Below are 21050 nucleotides of genomic sequence, written 5' to 3' on the forward strand. Positions count from 1 at the left end.
CCATACCTGAAGTCAACTCCTTGTTGGTCAGATCCGACCATAAGCTAATCACCCTAGATATCCACATCCCGTCCCCACCCCTCATTAAGGAAAAGTAAAAAATTTCTCCAAAGCCAACTTCATGCTTCTTAAGACAGAATTGGCGAACTACATGACACCCATGCAGACAGACAATATAGTTATGACTGCTGAATCTTGCACAAATGCAATCTATAAGCATTTACACGAGTGCATGGATCAGGCTATCCCAAAAAGAACCAAGACGCTATCTTCCAAAAAAAGGAAGACAATCTGGTGGTCTCCTACCATAAACAAACTCTACAACAGAAGGAAGAAACTGTTGCAAAAGAGAGTAAAATCCTATGCGTGGAGGAGCTCCCTGGTCAGCCTCAATAAGAAGCTGAGATCCCTTATAAGATCCTCCAAAGCTAGCTATGAAAACAAAATCGCCACTGATTCTAGGGACAACCACAAAGCATTCTATAGCTATGTCAAGAATCTCAATAGCAAGACCCAGATCTGCTCTGAGTTACAGCACAATGGCATGAAAATTACAGAACCAACTGATATTGCCAACATCCTGGCAGACAGGTTCAGTGCTAACTTTACCCCCTCTCACCCCCTAAAGGGCCCATATCTATAAAGCAAGAATGCATAGTCCCTGTAATCACAACTACGGAAGTAAAAGCTGCACTCTCTAAAGCCAGAAACACAGCATCCATGGGACCGGACAACATCCCAGGCTGCATTTTATATGAACTTCAGAATGAACTGGCTCACCACTTAAACACCATGTTCAATCATAGCCTCACATCAGGCTTTGTGCCCACTGAATGGCACACAGCAACAGTTATCCCACTCCACAAAGTGGGAGCCACCACTGATCCCAGGAACTATCGCCCTATTAGCCTGACGAGCCTGGTCTGTAAGGCCATGGAACATATCATCATGGAACTCATAAACAAAGACATTGGTATCCTCCAAACTCTGGACTGCACCCATTTCGGGTTTGTGAAAGGCAGATCATGCCTCCTGAACCTGATCGACTTCTTTGAGGCAGTCACCAAAGCCATAGACGAGGGTAAGATGGTTCACACAGCCTATCTTGACCTCGCCAAGGCTTTCAACACCATCCCCCATTCTGGAATTGTAGCTAAACTCACTAAACTAGGTATAAATCCCTACATCACAAGATGAGTTGCCAACTAGCTCACTGACAGAACCCACACTGTCAATGTTGCAGACTCCAAATCTGACTTCAAACCAGTGACAAGTGGAGTAACACAGGGCTCAGTCCTGGGACCTCTCCTGTTCGGTATCTACTTCTCTGAAGTAAAAGCTTACACAGAAGACCTTTGGCTAATGAAGTTAGCAGATGACTGCAAATTAGGAGCCATAGTCGAGTCCCCAAATGATGTGGACATTCTACTGAAGGGCCTAACAGAGAGATGCCTGGTGTCAGAGTCATGGTCTCAATCTCAATGCCAAAAAGTGCATTGTCATCCCCTATGCTAAAAACTCTGTACCCATGAACTACCACATAGGTGGTAGTCTACTTAATTCCGAATGTGTGATGAGACCTTGGGACCCAGGTGGACAGTAGTCTCTCCTTTGATAATCACATCGCCACAGTTGTCAGGAAATCCCTATACGTGGCACACCTCATCACAAAAGGGTTCTCATCCAGGAAAAAAGAGGTAATTGTTCCCCTCTACTCGACACTCATTAGACCCATTGTAGAGTACAGCACCCCTTATGGAATATACCTCATAAGACATCTGCAGCAGCTGGAAAGTCCACAGAAGTACCTCACAAAGAGGATTACTGGCCTCAAACAGATGCCCTACACTGACAGTCTCAAAAAACTCTAGCTTTACTCTGTAGCATATCACCTACTCTGAGGTGATTTCTGCCTAACATATAAAGCTAGGTCAAATCCAGAGCTGTTGGACATGCTACACCTAAAGAAATCCCAATCCCTCCGAGCTACACGCTCTAGGGACCTAAACCTTGTCACCACAATAAACAGGACATACTGGAGGGATAGATTCCTGTCCCAGAGACTTCCCATGCTCTGGAACAAGCTACCCATCTATGTCAAGTAAAGCTCCTCATTAGCACTCCAAGAAAAATCTTGATGAGTGGATGGGAAATATGAAATACACCCCGGGGATCACTTCTGTGTCTCTGCTTTACAGGGGCACAGGAAAATAACTTTCTTGGGTGGCGTAAGCCAGGGAACCTTGTTGGCTAGACTTACTTAGGCCCTTGGGTCGATAGCCTAGTACCTACCTATGAACCTATGATAAGTGAGCTTGTAGCTGTTTGAGATTACTTCTAGAACCCACTTGTCGGAGGTAACGAGGGCTCAGTTTTCCTTGAATAGAGAAAGTCTTCCTCCTAATCTTCATTCTGTTTTGTCCTGGGTTGGGGGTGGGGGCTAGGGAGTGTGGTGAGTCATTGCTGATCTCTGCTAGGGCCTGTGGCCTAGAACTCCCCGACCTGGGTGTTCCTGAGGACCACTGCTTTTGTCCTTTGCAATCACTCTTGGTACCTGGGAAGCCTTTCCTTTTGGATTTTGATTGAGAGAGAAAGGACCAATGCTTAGTGGGAAAATTCCTCCTGAATCTAGGAGGTTGGACTTGGAGGAAGTCCTTCACCATCTGCATGGATTTTGCTTTAGCCTCCATCTTTTTGGACACAGCCTCAGCCTTTGGTCCAAAAAAGGAAGTCCTTATCCAGGGATGCATCTAGCATATTTGACATGCTCTAGTAATGTCCGTTACTTAAGCCAAGCATGCCTTTTGATGACTGAGAAAGAGACAGCTGCTTAGGAAGATGCCTCTGGGACATCATGTCCGCAGTGCAAGGAATGTCTCGCTACCCGAGAACTGGAATGGCAGAGATCCATCAATTCCTTGGAGGTGTTCTTGTCCTCCAGGGGGGAATTTTTTTGCTTTATTTTTTCCAAAATATTGTTTTTATTTTATCATATGAAATTGGCAACTGAGGGCCCTAATGGTTAGGGTAGATGAAGTGTAAACCTCCTTACCAAATCTGTCAAGGGCCCTGCTTTCTTTGTCCGTAGGTAGGGGTAACAACCTCTGGGTCAGCACAGAGGTTCTTAAAAAGGATTTTATGTCAGCCCAGTACCTTGTAAAACCTGTCTAGTTTACAAGGGGCTGGGAAAGAGTCTGGATTGACAGTTGATTCCATAAAGGCATCTTCTACCACTTCCAAAACTGGAGGGATAGCCAATGGTTTATGCTGAGGGAGATCCAGGAACTCCCTGACCCTCTTTTTTGCATGGGGGTACTCCTGTGCCTGCCCCTGGAAAAGCTCTCTCATGGCATGCAGTGTCTCCCCAAGTGTAATGTCCTCAGGGGGTGAAACAGAAGGCAACACCTCTTCTGAATCAGAATCCTCAAAAGAGGTAAGAAAGGGTTCTTCAAGGATGCAGTCCTCCTGATCAGAATCTTCATCTGAATCAGGGGGTTCTGAAAGGGCCTCAAGGTGTGGGGCTCTCTTTCTTTTTCCTGAGGAAAATTCGTGGGGGGGTGTTGCCTGCCTCTGACCAGAGACATAAGGCGGCCAACTTGACCCAATCCTGATGGAAGCCAATAGACCTAAGCACAGGAGCGGAGGTCAAAATTTTTTATAGGTGTAACTTTTGCCTTGGGCCTATGCACATCTGCTACCTACTCAAACACCAGTCAAGAAATACCCAATGTGTTACCAGACACCCCAAAGTGATGTCATCAACTGAGGATCATTCGCTGGAAGCCAAGGTCTGCTTAGTGACTCTGGACCTGACTGACTAACCAAACTCCAAGGCTTGAGTTGAAGTTGAGGGACCGGACAACATGTCAGATTCTGAAAGGGTCTCGACAGAGGCCTACACCAAAACCTCGCTCACAGAAGGGGGCTGCAAAAGCACCTCTCCTTCCTCTGCAATAATGAGCCTTGCAGGAACGGCAGATGGAGAAAGGTTGTCATCAGAGGCCCTACATGTGGGTCTTTTTTCTTTTTTTCACTTAAGGAACTCAACCTCGGGAAGACCGACAGACGCCACCATGTGATGCGAAGTGGACTGCTGACTAAGGTGCTTAGACAAGATTTCGGTCCTATACCTTATAATCCTAGTATTGAATAGGGTGCAAAGACAGGAATTTGGGATGTCGTGGTTTGAGCCTAAACAAGTGACACACAAAGTATGAAAGTCTCTCTATAGGATTTGCTTACTATAACACAGACAGTTGTTAACTTTATCTGACATAAGCCACAAGTAAGAAAAAGAGTTGCCCAAAGGGGTACTTGGCTTTAGAAGAATTTATCACTCCAGTGCTGACCGACAGATGCACTTATAACTGCATGACGGCAATAAAGACTGATGTCATGGCATCAACTGTCTCTCTTTACACCTAACCATCTTGAAGTCAGGGTAGGGCATCTACCAGCTCAGGGAGGAGAGAATTCTTTACTCTGGTAGTCAGGCTGACCAAGGGCTTCTGAAGCATGAAATCTCATAAGTCAGGACTGCAACAGTGAAGGACGAAGAACATCTTGCTCTCCAAATATCTCTCAAACTCAAGTGGTCATTAAACTGGTCCATGTATTACAAGAATTCTTCATCCTCTACATCTTTGTTTATACTAACATAATGTCTATGAATTGGGGGAGTCCTTTGGTCCTATTTTTTTTTTTTTTTTTGTACGTTCCAGGGAAGGAGATTAGACTGGGTCATGAGAACATGGCTGTCAAGCTTTGTACTATTTAAAATACTCCCCATAAAATATTTTGCAACCAAAGGGAAACTGAGCAGGAGCAGTTGTCACTGCACAAAGATCAGAAAGATCAGATAGCATCCTTAGGTTAAGCTTCTGACTGTGGCTTGGTCTTTCAACAGTAGGTGGATGTGAGGACCATAAAAGGGGATGGATGCAGCCTATGGTGTAGTTAAGATCTGAAAAGTGCATTCCTCCAGTTTGTATGTTATAGATTTCCTTGGGAAGAATATGATCCCTGGGTCTATATCAGGATCTCGAAGTCTGACAATATCGAACATGATATTGTCGACACGGGATTACCGAAAGCGCACAACATCGAACATTTAAATGGAAATCTCCGTAAGATGTGTGATCTTGGAGTTAGTATATTTAAGTAGCGGGGGGTGTTGTGGGTGCAGGGGGGGGCTTGCCCCCCTGTGTAAACCCTTAAGTTTAATTTTTTTTTGCTAGCCTTTTTTTTTTTATACCGTTCAATGGTTTAAGACTTTGATGCATAAAGTTCAATCTTTATGCATTCGAAGTATTAAACCTTCGAAGCTATAATATAGACCCTAATCCCGTCTCCCCCTAAATCACTATTAAAAGGGATTCACAGTTTCTTGGACAGTACAGTTTGCTGGAATATACTAAAAGAGATGGGGACATTCCATGAGCTCTGTAAAGATGTCCTGCCCTAAGAGGAGGGTTCCGTTGCACAGCTGCTTTCTGATGCTTTTAGTTTCACAAAATTTGCTTCCTACATTTATACCTCGATACCAGAAACCATTCTCATCTATCAAATTTTTGACTTTTTGAGGGTGTTTACTTAGGGAAATAGAAAATAAATATGCCAAGGGGCAGAGGGACAAAGTGAGCTTCTGATGGTCTACAAATGCTCAATAAACATATTGCTTTCTAAATAAGAACAACGCAGATCACCCTGTTGCACTTTAATGTCTGCCCCTAAACAATAGATAAAATTATTTGGGGGAATTTGCCTACCATGTACACATTTATCATTACGTTTGGCTAGCAAAAGCACAATCATGCTCACCTACCAAAAGCGTAACAAGCAGAAATGCAGTGTACACTTCCTGTTCCACATGCATTTGGATCAGAGAGTGGTGGAAGATTAATCAGTGGTGGGAACAATTCATAGGTTCATACTAGGCTACCTGCCCTACGGCATTTATAAGCCTAGCCAGAGTGTGTTTGGCTTTCGCCACCCATTTTAAATTAATTTTGCTATGCCCTTTTTCGAGGTTAGTATACTGTGCCTCTGTCTAACAGTGACACAGAAGTGATACCTGGGGTAAACCCTAAGATCTCCCATCCACTCATCAAGATTCCTCTTGAAGAGAGTCAATGAGTGACTCTGCCTAACCTGGACTGGGATTTTATTCTAGAGTGAAGGGAGCCTCTGGGTTATGAATCTGTCCCTCCAGCATGTCCTATTTGTTTCAGTGCTGAGGTTCAAGTCTCTCGAGCGCGTAGCTCGATGGGATTTGGATTTTCTGAGGTGCAGCATGTCCATTAATTCCGGGTTGGACATGGCTTTATACGTCAGGCACAGATCGCCTCTGAGCAGGCTGTATGCCACTGAGTAGAGCTGGAGTTTCTTTAACCAGGCAGCATATGGCATCTGTTTGAGCCCTTTGATCCTCTTGGTGAGGTACTTTTGGGGTCTTTCCAGTTGCTGCAGGTGTCTGGTAAGGTACATCCCAAAAGTGGCATTGTACTCAATTATGGGCCTGGTGAGGGATGAGTAAAGAGGCACGATGACCTCCCCTGATCTAGATGTGAATCCCTTCATGATTAGGTGGGCTATATAAAATGTTTTTCTAACCACTTTGGCCACGTGGTTGTCAAATGAGAGATTGCTATCAACTTGGGTCCCCAGGTCCCTAATTATTTCTTCTGTACTTAATGGATTACCACCTATGTGGTAATTTGTGGGCACTTTGTTTTTGCCAAAGGGGATGACTATACACTTTTTGGCGTTTAGCTTGAGGCCATGGCTCTGGCACCAGTTGTCTGTTTCTATGAAGATGCAAGAGAAAAACAAAACATGACACTCCTGGATGGCCCAGTGGTTGGACAGACAGAAGTGCTCTCCCACTACATGCATATAAAGAGAGGTGTGATAGCATGGGGAAAACACTTCAGATGGCACTAACAACAGCCAGACAACAGACTACTGTCAAGTTACAAGTTGCTGCAAGTCCTGCAAGGTCACGAATACAAACAGGTTATGATGTTGTTATAACAAATAATAAAATATGCTTCCCAAGCATGTAACTATGTTGGAAGAAACAATAGGGTAAGGAAGCAATGTACTTTCTTAATAAAAAAAAATATATTTTTACAAATTACAGGCAGGGATTAAGTCTTGCCATGTTTGGTGAAGCTGATTACTGCCTTAAGTCTGCTATCTCCTTAAGATGAAGTAGTCTATCTAATGCAAATGTTAGTGCAATGAAGAGTGAAGGTGTTGCTTCCGGACTGGCGATGGAAGAAATAAATATGCAGCTGAATGTGAAAAATGTTGTAGTGGCGTGAGCAACGAGTTGCAGTAGGATTGCCATGCTGTTTTGTAACCATCAACTAGAGGTGTGAGAAAGCTGCTGAGATTAAATGTCTCACAGGTGACCAGTATCTCAGAGCAATATGAAATGAACTACAGAACTTAACAGGCATATTTATAGCATACTTGAACGACAGCAGATGGAGTAGATGTTGCAGTTATTGAATCATCAACAAATGACCATGAGACTTGTTGAATGTCTAATTTAAGGTAAAAGAAAAAAGGAATAAACATAGCCAAACAAATTGAGCAGAGAGAACACTGACGGACTGGAATGGGAGACAAAACAAGGAGGTGAAATCTTATTACATGGAGTTCTGAAAAAATAGAACATACCTCTCTCAACTGTCCAGATATTTGCAGAATATCCAGATTTTTGCCTCATATTTTTAGTCTGCTCCTCATAAAATTTGTGGTTTTCTGGTAAATTGCGGAGGACTGAAGTCGCTAAATAACAGACATTTGAGTTTCAGACTTTATATCTTTCAGAAAATGCATGCTAACAGAAATTGTTTTATTTTTGCAACTTTTTAAGTTTACAAGAGCAATTTTTAAAATCTGTCTGCATTTTCAGGTCTCTGCCCCCCACCCCATTATTTTAGGCTCTGTCTAGACTTCTTGGCCTAAGAGGTTGAGAAGTATGATGAGGAATGATTAGACATGATGAACTATATGTAAACCAAGATGGCAGTCTGGACAGGTTTTGCAAAGGTGAAGAGATACCAGAGTTGGGCATTAAGCATGACAAGCCTGTGTTTACTCCAATTACAGTTTTTGACACAAGAAAGTACAGTTGTGCACACTTATCATAAATGTAGATATTCAAGTGTATTCACCGTTGCAGTCATTACATTTGGGTTATCTGCTTGCAGGAAGCCCTCAGTCGGCCTGATTATCAAAGTCTTGGGTCCTGCGTCGGTTGCTGTCTTATCTACCATGACGTCAGGTCGTCAGGGGTATAAAGCATTCAGCCGACGCCATTACATCAGTTTTTCTTGTCCCAGATGTCAGGTGCCCCCACAATGGGAAGCAATTATATACAAGGTTACACCTCCAACAAAAATCAAATACACCAGAAAGCTTTAAGTATAAAAAATAAAAGGAGATGTATACTCAATAGCAGTCAGGGGGCTGGAGGGAGGGTAACCAGGACTGCAACAGTGAATACACTCGAACATCTACATTTATGGTAAGTGTACACAACTGTACTATGTTCTTCATGTTTCACTGTTGCAGTCATTACATTTGGTTAGATCCCCAAAGCTAAGGAAGGGAGTCGGCAATTAGAGAGCATTAGGACCAGCTATTAGGCCCTGCAAGACTGCAGTGGCAAAACCAGCTCTGGATTAAGAAAAAATTGGCAAGTGGTAATGCTTGGTGAAGGTATGTACAGAACTCCAGGTAGCAGCTTCTTGGATGTCCCTGGTGGGAACACCTCTGAGAAAGGCTGTAGAGGTAGATGCAGCCCTGGTGGAATGTGGTCTTATCCCCTGTGGGGTAGGTTTTCCATGGTGCTTATAGCAGAAATTAATGCAATGGCCTATCCACTTAGAAATTGTTTGCTTTGAAATGGCCTTCCTTCTGCTCCTGCAGCAAATGCAACCAGCAACTGTTCAGATTTCCTGAGAGGCTTAGTCCTGTCCATGTAAAATCTAAGTTGTCTGTGCACGTCCAAGGTGTGCAGTATTCATTCCCCTTTGTTCTGTGGATTAGAAAATAAGGTTGGCAAATGAATAAACTAATTAAGGGCCACAGTGGATACCACCTTGGGCATAAAGGAAGGATTGGTCCTGAGCGACACCCTGCCCGCATGAAAGATGATGAAAGGCTCCACTGCCATGAGGGCCTGTAATTCAGACACCCTTCTTGCTGAAGTGATGGCTAGAAGGAAGGCTGTTTACCAAGAAAAATATTTCAACTCTGCATTTGCAGCTGGCTCACAGGGTGGTAGAGTGAGCTTTTCCAATACAAAGTTAAGGTCCCAGGCTGGAGTAGGGGCTCTTCTGGGTGGTTTTAAGTTTTTGGCACCTCTGAGGAATTGCTTCAGCAGTGGATGAGAGAAGAGGCTCTGTATTATAATGTGTTGAAATGGCTGAGGCATGAATTTTAATGGAAGAAAAGGAAAGGCCCTTGTGAAGCATCTCAGTTAAGTATTGAAGAATGTGCGGTAAATTGGGCACTGTTGTGCCCACCCCTTGAGTTTGGCTCCAGGAACAGAATCTTTTCCATTTTTTAGCATAGGATTTTCTAGCACTAGGCCTCTTTGCCTCCAGAATGACATCCATCACTTGTTTACAGAGGGATGGTAACGGAGAGATCAGGTAATTAGCCAGGCTGCAAGGTTCAGGGTTTAAAGCTGGGGGTGCAGAATCTGGCCCTCCTGCTGGGACAGCAGGGCAAGGGTCTGAGGCAGGTGCCATGGTTCCAGCAGTGACACACCACGCAAGAGGGGGAACCAGTGTTGGCGTGGCCGGTCTGGTGCAATGAGTATTGTCCTTGGTTTATCCTGTTTGATCTTTAGTAGAACTTTGGAGAGGAGAGGCATAAATTGATAGGTTTTTCCAGGTGAAGGACAGGGCATCCACTTTCCAAGTCTGTGGGGAGTCCTTGTGCAGAATTTGTCCAATTGGTAGTTCTGAGGGGAGGCAAACAGGTCCATCTCTTCTCTGGGCTCCCCCATTTGATTCTCAAAATACTGAATATCTTTGGTTCCAGTTTCCTCTCATGTGGGTCCATGAGCTTTCTGCTTAGATTGTCTGTCAGTGTATTTAGCTTGTCTGGCAGGAAATGAGACTGTAGGTGCACTTGGTAGCTCAAGGCTGTGTTCCACAGAGCCATGGCTAGTCTGCAGAGAGGGTATGAGTGGGTTCCCCCCTGCTTGTTTATGTACCACAAAACAGTGGTGTTGTCCGTCTTTACCAATAATTGTCCTGGAAGAATGTGGTCCTTGAAGGCTGTCAGAGCATTCTGTACAGCTAACATTTCTTTTTGATTGATATGCAGGTGCATTTGACTCGGGTTCCATTTGCCTTGAATGCACTGCCCTGCCAAGTGAGCCCCCATGTATAGTCTGATGCGTCTGTTGTTAGGGTTTGGGCGGCAGGGGGTACAGTGAATGGCAGTCCCATGTCGTGATGGCAGGCCTCTGCCCACCAAAGGAACTCTGTCTTTAGACAAGGGATGATAGGAATCATTGATTCTAGGTCCTGAGAATGTGGACACCATAAGCTTTTTAGACCACCATTGTAGTTTCCTCATATGCAGTCTTGCATATGGAATTAGTAGAATGCAAGAGGCCAAGAACCCCAGGGCTTGCAGTATTTTCCTTGCAGATAGCTGGGTCTTTGTGGCCAGTAGTTTGAAGTAGGCTGTCAAATGAACTTGTTTCTCTGGTGTGAGGTAGGCCATCTGGGAAGTTGTATTCAAGCTTGCTCCCAGGAATACAATTTGTTGGCAGGGTACTAGATGTGATTTCTTTTCGTTTACAGTGTACCCCAGAGAAGTTAGTAATTTCTTTACAAATGCCAGATGATTTAAGAGTATGTCCTGGCTTTCTGCCTGAATTAGACAATCATCCAGGTATGGGTATATTTGAATATTTCTTTGCCTGCAGAATGCAATGACTGGAGCTAGGCATTTTGTGAATATCCTGGGCACAGTAGATAAGCCAAAGGGCATTGCAGAGAACTGATAGTGCATGTAGCCTGCTCTGAAGGGTAGGCATCTTCTGCAAGATTCCCTTATTGGGATGTGCAGGAAGGCTTCCTTTAAATTCAGTGCTGCCAACCAGGCATTTTTGCCTAGCATGGTAAGCAGCAGATGAAGAGTTAGCATTTTGAATTTTGGGATTACCAAAAAGGTGTTTAGGATGGACAGGTCCAGGATAGGCCACCAGGAATTGTCTTTTCTTGGTACCAGAAAAGTTGAGTAAAAACCTTGCCCCCATTCCTCTTCTGGGACAGGATGAATAGCCCTGATACTTAGAAGACAGAGAACCTGCTTTTGAGCCTCTGCCCACTGATTTGGGGGTAGGTCTGGCTAACCATTTAGGGTTGGTAAGGTGTGGAAGTGGAATCTGTATTTTTGGGAAACTATATTTAAAACCCATTTGTCTTTGGTAATGAGTTCCCAGTTTTTGTGCATGCAGGGCGATCTTTCCCCTTGAAGGAACAGTCAATTGAGCAGGCCTTGGAAGGTTTAAAGTTAAGTCATTGTGACAGTTTACCATGGTGGGGGTGTCTTACTACTTCCAGCTTTGGAAGTGGGAGCCCCCCACTGCTTAGGCCTGTGAGTACCTTGAGACTGAAGCCTGGGTGTTCTGCTGGTCCTGGGTTTGGACTGAGAAGGCTTGGAAGAAACAGGAAAGGACCAATTCGTAGAAGGCCAGTGCCTACTAAATCTGGGAGGCTGTACTTGCAATAAATCTTTAACAGTTTGCATAGATTTAGCTTTTTCCTCCATCTTTTTAAGTACTACTTCTGCTATGTTGCCAAACAGGCGGTCTTGGTTTAAGGGAGCATCCAGTAATTTAGCTTTAACATGATCTGGCAAAGTTTGCTCCTTAAGCCAAACATGCCTTCTAAGTAGAGACCCAGTGACAGCAGCCCTGCAAGATGCCTCTAATGAATCAAAACCAGATTGCAAAGCATGCTTACCAACTTGTTCAGCAGAATGCATTAAATCCTGTAATTCTTTACTTTCAGCACAGTCAGGAATCAACATAATTTTCTGTTTAAGCAATCCAATAATATGCTGCTGATACTTTAACATATGAAACTGGCAGTTTAAGGCCCTAATGGCCAAAGTAGCAGAAGTGTACACCTTCTTACCCCATCTGTCCAGTGCCCTGGAAACTCTATTAGAGGGGGAAAGGTTTTTGGCAGTAGTAGCCTTAATGCCTTTGGGTCCCTGTGAAATGGTCTCAGGATCCGCAGTAGGATTCTTAAAAAGAGGAACTTGTGAGAGTCAGGTATTCTGTAATACCAGTCAGGTTTTCTGTGAGCCGGAGGTAAAATGTCAGGGGCCAGGCTAGATTCCAAGAAGGCATCATCTACAATGTCCAGTACAGGAGGGATAGCTAAAGGCCTGCGTTGAGGTAGGAGTAAGAATTCCCTAAGCCTCTTTTTGGAGTCAGAGTAATCCTGGCATTCACAGCGGAAATGCTCCCTAATAGTATGCAAAGTTTCACCAAGAGAGAAATCCTCTTGAGGGGAAGCAGAGGGAATGGAGTCCTCTAAATCAGAATCCTCATAGGTAGATAAGGCCAACTCTTGGTCATCAGAAAAACAGAAATTTCAGAATCCTGATCAGAAGGAAAATTGGTTCTAGGTCTCAGAGTGAGAAGGGTGGCTTCCCCCTGATTAGAGTAATAAGGTCTTCACACATTCTGATCATTTGTTTTTTAGGCATAGGGGCCTGACCATGCGGTCTGGGCATTGGTTTTTTAGGCGTGGATCGAGTTTTAGGCCTTGAAGAAGAAGATGGCATTGGTTTAATATGCAAGTCAGTAGGCCTGAATACACCATCAGAAGCCGGTGCCTGTACAGTGGCTCCAGACCCATCCAAGGTACAGACATCCACAGGTTCCACAGTTGAAGCATGTCGTGGCATACCGGACTCCGAATGGGTCTCAGTAGAGGCCTGTGAATCTGAAGTAGCGGGTATCAGGGGCTGCGAAAGTGCCTCACTGAGTACCGGCGAACTGGCGACTAGCTTAACGGAAGTGTCGTTGGCAGCTTTGGACCTATGCGGCCTGTCTCTGTCTAATTTGCATTTTTTCGGAATGTTGGTAGTTGGGTGGCTTACCGAAGCCGTTTCTGGATAATTGAACAGAGTATCAAAACATTTAGATGCGAAAATGAACCTACGCCGAATAGTTTGAGGTTTGAATAAGGCGCAAAACAACAGCGAGGGACATCGTAGTCTGGGCCTAAGCAAGGAATGCAGTATGAATGAAAATCTTTATGAGGCATTTGCTTTCCATAAGAAATACAATTGTGAACTTTTACTGACATTGGTTTAGAGCAAGAAAAAGGATCCCCAATGGGGTACTTAGCTTTGTTGAAGACTTCGGATCTGAAACTCGAAAATGAAAATTTCAGGAGTTGGCCGACCGGCACTTGCGAACTGCTTCTGCTTCGGGCACCGCACGGCAAGAAAGACTGATGTAATGGTGTTGGCTGCATGCTTTATACCCATGACTACCTGACATCATGGAAGATGAGACAGCAACCAACGCAGGACCCAAGACTTTGCTAATCAGACCAACTGAGGGCTACCTGCAAGCAGATAACCCAAATATAATGACTGCAACAGTGAAACATGAAGAACATCAGCAAGTTGTCTACCAACTGAGACAGTCTGCCAGAACATTAATGGTGAATGGGTGATTGGTAATGCAGAGCATAACTATTCTGAGGTGACCAAAACATTGCTTGTGATTTGTAGATGTATTAACAGTGTACAAAAGGAAGGCTGAAATATAAATTTGCATTCCCTGCTACTCTGGAATGTTTTGGCTTGGCTAAGCATTCTGATGAGGTGATAAAGTCTGCACATGAAGAACACAGATGAACAGACCTACATCCTAACGGTCAACTGAGACTGGCAAAGTTACAAGTTAACATCAGGATGCAGAGACAGTTAGAGAAATGGACACTTATGGAAACATATGGATGAGCAGGAAGAGAACATGGATTCACTGGAGAAAGGGGCAGTGTTTGTGTACGGCTTGGGAACAAGGGGGCTTGAAAGACACAATGGTTCCACTTGAACATCTGGATAGTAAAACAGAGATTGCTCAATACTTCACCACTCTGATTTAGAACAGAGTGCATGATTATGTATCACTCTAATCAAAATGCTAATATTATCTTTGAACTAGATTAAGATGATGTACTCTTATGACTTCATGCTTATGTCATTTTTTGAAACATTCCAATGTAAAACACTAACCATATGGAAGAGTTTAACATTTGGTTTGAGCTAGGACAGGGTGAACAATTAACCAAATAAGATATTTTTGTAATTAAGTGAATAAATGACAACTTTAATGGCAACTGCTATGCAACATAAGAAATGCAGTAATATCAATTATATGAAACACACAATTGTAGGCACTTAGTGGATGTGACAAAAGATTAACGGTCAAGTGTTAATTATATGAATCACTTAATAGAAAGCATATACTAGATGAGGTGAAATATCAGCCATACAGTTTAAGAAAATGACAACTGCCTAAAAATTACAAAATATGGTGACATATTAACCATTTAAAGCTGTCACTACTACGTTTGAGTTGTAATATAACAAAGCAATAACCACATGATTAAGTGATCCGTTTGCAATAATACAACGAAAAATAAAAATATTATTTTCAATGAAAATATATGAATATTGCATTTATACGAGTAGTGATCATAACGAAGAATCAATAGTAGACTTGTACAGGAATATGATGAAATATTATCAACATGTCTAGCCAATTTTTGCCATTATAAAACTCAGTAATTCTGATGTTTATTGAAATTGTTTAAATGACTGAATATGGTGAAAGTATTAATAAAATGGAAATATTTTTATCAAGTTAGAAGTGCACTATGAAGTACAAATTTTACAGAAGATAACCATATGGAAATGTTACCATTACACTTGGACTATAACAGGGTGAAGTATTAGCTATATGATTAGGAAAATTATGTGAACTACACGAAGTTAAATTAGGTTTGTAACAGATTATGGTGAAGTAAAAACATTAGCTACCTGACTGATTAATCATAACATTTACTGAACTTGCTGAAAAACATTTAATAAGATGAAATATTAATCACCTGGAAATATTTCCTAGTTTGAAGTGTAAGAAGTGCAACTGTTACAGAAAGTGAACTAAACATGGAAATGTTACAAGCAAGTCTGGACTATCACATGATGAGGTACTAATCATATGACTAAAGGAGTAATGTATTGCTTGTGCTAAGTTCCAGAATAGCAGTTAAAAGGTAGTTATTTTTTCCTATTTCATTGGTAAACCTGTATTTGCAGTTACTGGCCCTATGTAGTGACGATTACTTAGCTTGCCTGGATTTGAAAAGCATGGTGAATAACTAACCATATGGACCTGTGGAGATGACCGATTTAAATGGCACAAAAATCTAATATACAATAATTTTAAGGACTGAATAAAAACTGTCAAATATTAAGTTTTAACCACCTGGAACTGATAAAAAATAAAGGGACAGATGTGGAGTCATGCAGTGTCAGACTGAGACATTCTTCCTCTAATATGAAGAATATGCATGCTGGAAGGACGTTTCATTGGAATCCAAAAGACAACAGACAATAAAGGCTATAAAGAAAGACAGAATGATGCTTATAAAGTAAATGTGTGGTACACTACGTATAACAGACTATTAGTAGGGAGTTGGTTGCTAAATAGTATTGAAGACATGTAATTATTATTTCATAGTAACATAATTAAATGGTGTATAAATGAGAAGGATTAAAGTTTGATATGAATACAAGAAGCAGCAGTAACAGGATGGATAAGTAAGGAAATTACTACTTTAGGTAAGATCCAAAGTGTCTCAGTGAATGAAAGATCAGTTGTCTAGTCTAGCAATCACTGTATACAAAACGGTTAAGTATGATAACAAGAATGTGCAGTTTTATGCAACAAGTAAGTTTTATACCACTTGTGTTAATTATGCCATAGTTGACTGAACAAGAAGCCATGATGCATATATTTAAAATAACAAAAGTAGAAAGACATTCACTTCTCTCCTTTGTTGGTTGGTCTGACAGGCGGACAAGATAATATCTCACTCATATAACAGGGGCATGGTACAGAGTGGTTTAGTATGTACATAAAAACTGGATGTTAATGCTTTTATTAATATGACTGTGGATAGAAAGTGGAAGGTGAGAGACGCAGGAGTTATAAGAGTAGTGTGATTACGTAGCTGGACAAAACAACTATACTAGTGGTTTAAAAGAGCTAGTTGTGATAACAAGAAATGAAAGGAAGCTTCTTTCTTCCCTTTTGGTTAGGGTAATAAATGGACAAAAGATGTCCTGAGCGAAGCAGGAACATAATACAGACTGGTGAAGTAAGTGAATACAAGAATTGATGACAAGATGTAGCCTGTTATGAGTTACATTATTTTGAAGTTTCTTTGGATGCAACAATAACATTTGGGGCAGAGTAATAACAAGTATAAAGCTAAAAAAATGGATACAAGGAAATATACGAGTTTAGGACACTGACAAGTACCAGAGAGTAAACAGATGGAGAAAACGGTAGGTGATCTATAAACAGAACATCAATCTAGAGAAGCTAGTTGGAGATTTCAGCACAAAGTAATTGTACGGCAATTTAATGTGCAGGGATGTCTCTGATGGCTGAGGGTTTTGGGAAGACAGGATACACAGTTTCACATTCATATTCATAAATGAAGGGACATGGTGACCAGAAATAAGACAAAAAGATTAAGATAAGACTGTAGATGACACATTGTTATGAAAGTAATGAAGCTGGGCATATAAGGAGATGTTGCAGATATGAACTGGAATGGTTAATGGTTATTAAGTGAGAGATTGTTATATCTGGTTTTAACTTTAGAAAATCTAAATTGTGCATCACGTTAAAGGAAAATTAAAATGATGGTTTAAGGATATTATTTCCTAAAAATGTCAGAGTATGGATAAACACCCAGTGAGATATAAAAACAAAGGGCAAAAAACACCACAGTTTCCAAGCTTTCCAATAAGGAAGCTGTTAGATTATGAAGTTATAGTAATAACTGTTTGAAAATGAACATTACTATGTTCCTTTATTATGCAATAAGAAGAATTTTAAGTTAAAAAAAAGAGAAGGCAGCTAGGGGAAACAGTGCTACCCGTGAGACAGCACTTCAGGTTGAAGCTCCACAAATGTAAACTATGAATGGAACACAGACTTGGTGAGGTCCTGCTTGGATTCATTCATACAGTTGGCACAGCAAGGGAAAGAATAAAAGCATATGTCTGAATATTCTAAATCATAGTTAAAAATTTAACTGGAATGCAAAATAAGAATCGGTCCCAATGTGTGCTGCATTTTTTTTTAAAGATGTGGGATCATTCACTGTACCTCCTCTATTCCACTTCTTTGGAAGGGTTTTGGCAGAGAGTATGAAACCCTTATCAAAAAAAGACAAAGTTCATTCATTTTCAATATCTGCTATATCACATTCATGGCTTTGGAGAAATGAAACCTGATCCTAGCAAGCATCAATAACACATTGAATCAGTTCTAGACAGGATACCAAGTCCATCACAGGATGGAATCATATTTACACGCACTCCTAGGGGAAATGTGGAGTATGGTCAATTCATCCACCTGTATATCTTTGGGATGTGTGAGGGAGAAAAAAACAACAAAAGAAAGATAACCTAGCAAATGCCTAGATAGAACATACAAATTGTGCACAGAAAGTATCCAAGCTGGGAACAAAACCAGAGGACTACTCTTTTTTTAGCATTGCTAACCACTATACATCAGTGCCTCAATACTTAAAGTGAACAACCTTTAGCAAATAAAGATTTTATTTTTCCCTCAGGATGCAGTGTGGTAATGTGCGATGAAGCCATTCTTACATTTTAAAGAAGTGTTTAGAAGTCAGCTTTATTTAAAAAAATGAAAACTACATTCTAGCAATTAATTGCTTCTAGAAATCAGTTTCTTGTATACTAGACTAATTTGTTTTTATTTCACTATATAAAACATATCACAGGATTTGCTTATTGTAAAAGTTCATAGGTAGGTACTAGGCTATAGGCCCTAGTGCCTATATAAGCCTAGCCAAAAGGTACCCTGGCTTTCGCCACTAAAGAAAATTATTTTCCTGTGCCACTGTCGAGCAGAGCCACAGAAGTGATCCACGGAGTGAATTTCCTATCTTCCATCCAATCAAGATTTTTCTTGAAGAGTGCTAATGAGGAGCTTTGTTTGATATAGATAGGTAGTTTGTTCCAGAATATGGGAAGTCTCTGGGACAGGAATCTATCCCTCCAGCATATTCTGTTTATTGTGGTGACAAGAGATTTAGGTCCCTAGAGCGTGTAGCTTGTAGGGATTGGGATTTCTTTAAGTGGAGCATGTCTAAAAGCTCTGGGTTTGACATAGCTTTGTGTGTTAGGCAGAGATTGTCTCTGAGTAGGCGATATGCGACGGAGTAAAGCTGCAGTTTTTTTTTTACAGTCTGCGTAGGGCATCTGTTTGAGGCCAGTAATCCTCTTTGTGAGGTATTTCTGTGGCCTTTCCAGTTGTTGTAGAGGTCTTGTGAGATACATACCAAAAGGGGCATTGTACTCTATATAATGGGTCCAATGAGTGACGAGTAGTGGGGAACAATGACCTCTTTTTTCCTGAATGCAAAACCTTTTGTCATCAGGTGTGCCAAGTAGAAGGATTTCCTGACTACTGTGGCGATGTGATTATCAAAGGAGAGACTACTGTCCACCTGTGCCCCAAGGTCTCATCACACTTTCGGTGTTAAGTAGACTACCGCCTATGTGGTAGTTCATGGGTACAGAGTTTTTACTAAAATGGATGACAATGCACTTTTTGGCATTGAGCTTGAGGCCATGGCTTTGATACTAGGCATCTGTCTCAGCGAGGCCCTTTTGTAGGATGTCCACATCTTTTGGAGTTTTGATTATGGCTCCTAGTTTGCAGTCATCTGCGAACTTCGTTCGCCAAAGACCTTCTGTGTTGGCCTGTACTTCAGAGAAGTAGATACCAAACAGGAGAGGACCCACGACTGAACCCTGTGGTACTCTACTTGTCACTGGTCTGAAGCTGGATTTGGAGTCTGCTACTTAGTGTGGGTTCTGTCAGTGAGCCAGTTGGCAACCCATCTTGTGACATAGGGATTTATACCTAGTTTGGGGAGTTTATCTATAATTCCAGAGTGGGGGATGGTGTCGAACACCTTGGCGAGATCTAGATAGGCTGTGTGAACCACCTTACCCTCACCTATGGCTTTGGTGACTGCTTCAAAGAAGTCTATCAGGTTTAGGAGACATGATCTGCCTTTTACAAACCCGAACTGAAGTTCTAGTTTTACTTTCGTAATTTAACTCCTGATTCATTACAAGAAAATAACTAGTAAATCACACATCTTACTGAATAGACGGTGTTGAGTATTTACATATATCCAAGTTTTCACCTTGCAAATTAAGTTCCTAGAAGGGGACTAAAGCCTATGTATATAAAGTGTATAAATGGCTAAGTTGTGAATGGCTTTATTTTCTTGGATTAAAAGAAGTAATCCATAAACATAACTCCAACAAAGTCACTTAACATTAATGTGCTTTACTTCAGCAAGGTATATTGAAACACAACCTATCAAACATTAGGCACATTACTCGGTAAGACAATGTAACTTGCTGACAACAGTAACTGGTAAGACTTGTTACTCTGTGATTTCCATAAATGCAGTTGTTACTTAATTGTTTCCATAAAAGCAATTCACTTTCTTTTGTCCTTGCTGTTCCCTTTTTTAAAGGTTCTGAATTAAAAAACAGGGAAATCCTTTAGGTAGGAATATTTAACTAGTCTTGCATAGCCTTGGCTGCCAGCTGCTTTGCTCAAGGAACTGCTAGATATGTTAAAAAATGGCATATTTTCCCAAAAGTTGACCAGATAGGACTGATGAAACAGTAGTATGCAGCAGTCGTAATTCTGGTTGGTATTGGGGCTCCAATGCCTGTGCTAGTTACTCTCAGCAGGACAGGGATCTCAGTAGGACAGACAACCTCAGCTAGGTCACTGTGTTGAATGAAAAACTCCGTAATCTTTGTGATCTTTGTCCTGCTGAGAGTTGCTAGCAGAGGCACTGGAGCCCCAATACCAACCAGAATAATGACCTCTGCATGCTCAGTCCCATCCAATCAAATTTTTGGCTTGGGCAAGGCAAATATAACCCCTGATTTATGGATTTCCTAACCTATGTAGCAGTTTTTTTAATGTTCTGGAAACCACTACTGCCAACTTCTGCACAAAAGCAATACTCATCTTCTTTCGGCTGTTCCTGTTAGGGGTCGCCACAGCGGATCATCTGTTTCCATTTCTTCTTGTCTTCTGCATCGTGCTCTGTCACAGCAACCACCTGCATGTCCTCTCTCACCACATCCATAAACCTTATCTTAGGCCCTCCTCTTTTCCTGTTACCTGGTAGCTTCATCCTTAGCATGTTTTTCCCAATATACTCAGCATCCCTCATCAGCACATGTCCAAACCAATGTAATCTTGCCTCTCTGGTTTCGTCTCCAAACGTTCCAACCTGGGCTGATCCTCTAATATACTTATTCCTAATCCTGTCCACCCTCGTCACACCCAGTGCAAATCTTAACATATCTAACTCTGCCACATCCAGCTCAAACTCCTGCCTTTTTGTCAGTGCCACTGTTTCCAACCCATATAACATAGCTGGTCTCACTACCCTCTTGTAGACCTTCCCTTTCACTCTTACTGGTACTCATCTGTCACAAATCACTCCTGACACTCTTCTCCACCCACTCCATCCTGCCTGTACTCTCTTCTTCACCTCTCTTCCACACCCACCATTATTCTGAACTACTGATCCCAAGTATATAAACTCATCCAACTTACCATCTCTACTCCTTGCATCCTCACCATTCCTCTATCCTTCCTCTCATTC

At 41.9% G+C, this 21050-nt stretch overlaps 1 protein-coding gene across 1 annotated transcript in view; it reads right to left on the reverse strand.

The window, feature by feature from the left end:
• ARFIP2 (ADP ribosylation factor interacting protein 2) overlaps nt 1-21050 on the reverse strand; it is a gene marked incomplete in the record, with an annotated part of 1173031 nt that overhangs the window by 231935 nt on the left and 920046 nt on the right.

The sequence above is a fragment of the Protopterus annectens genome, chromosome 5.part0 (genome assembly GCF_019279795.1).
Source record: "Protopterus annectens isolate FY-2018-M chromosome 5.part0, PAN1.0, whole genome shotgun sequence".
Lineage (NCBI taxonomy): Eukaryota > Metazoa > Chordata > Ceratodontiformes > Protopteridae > Protopterus > Protopterus annectens.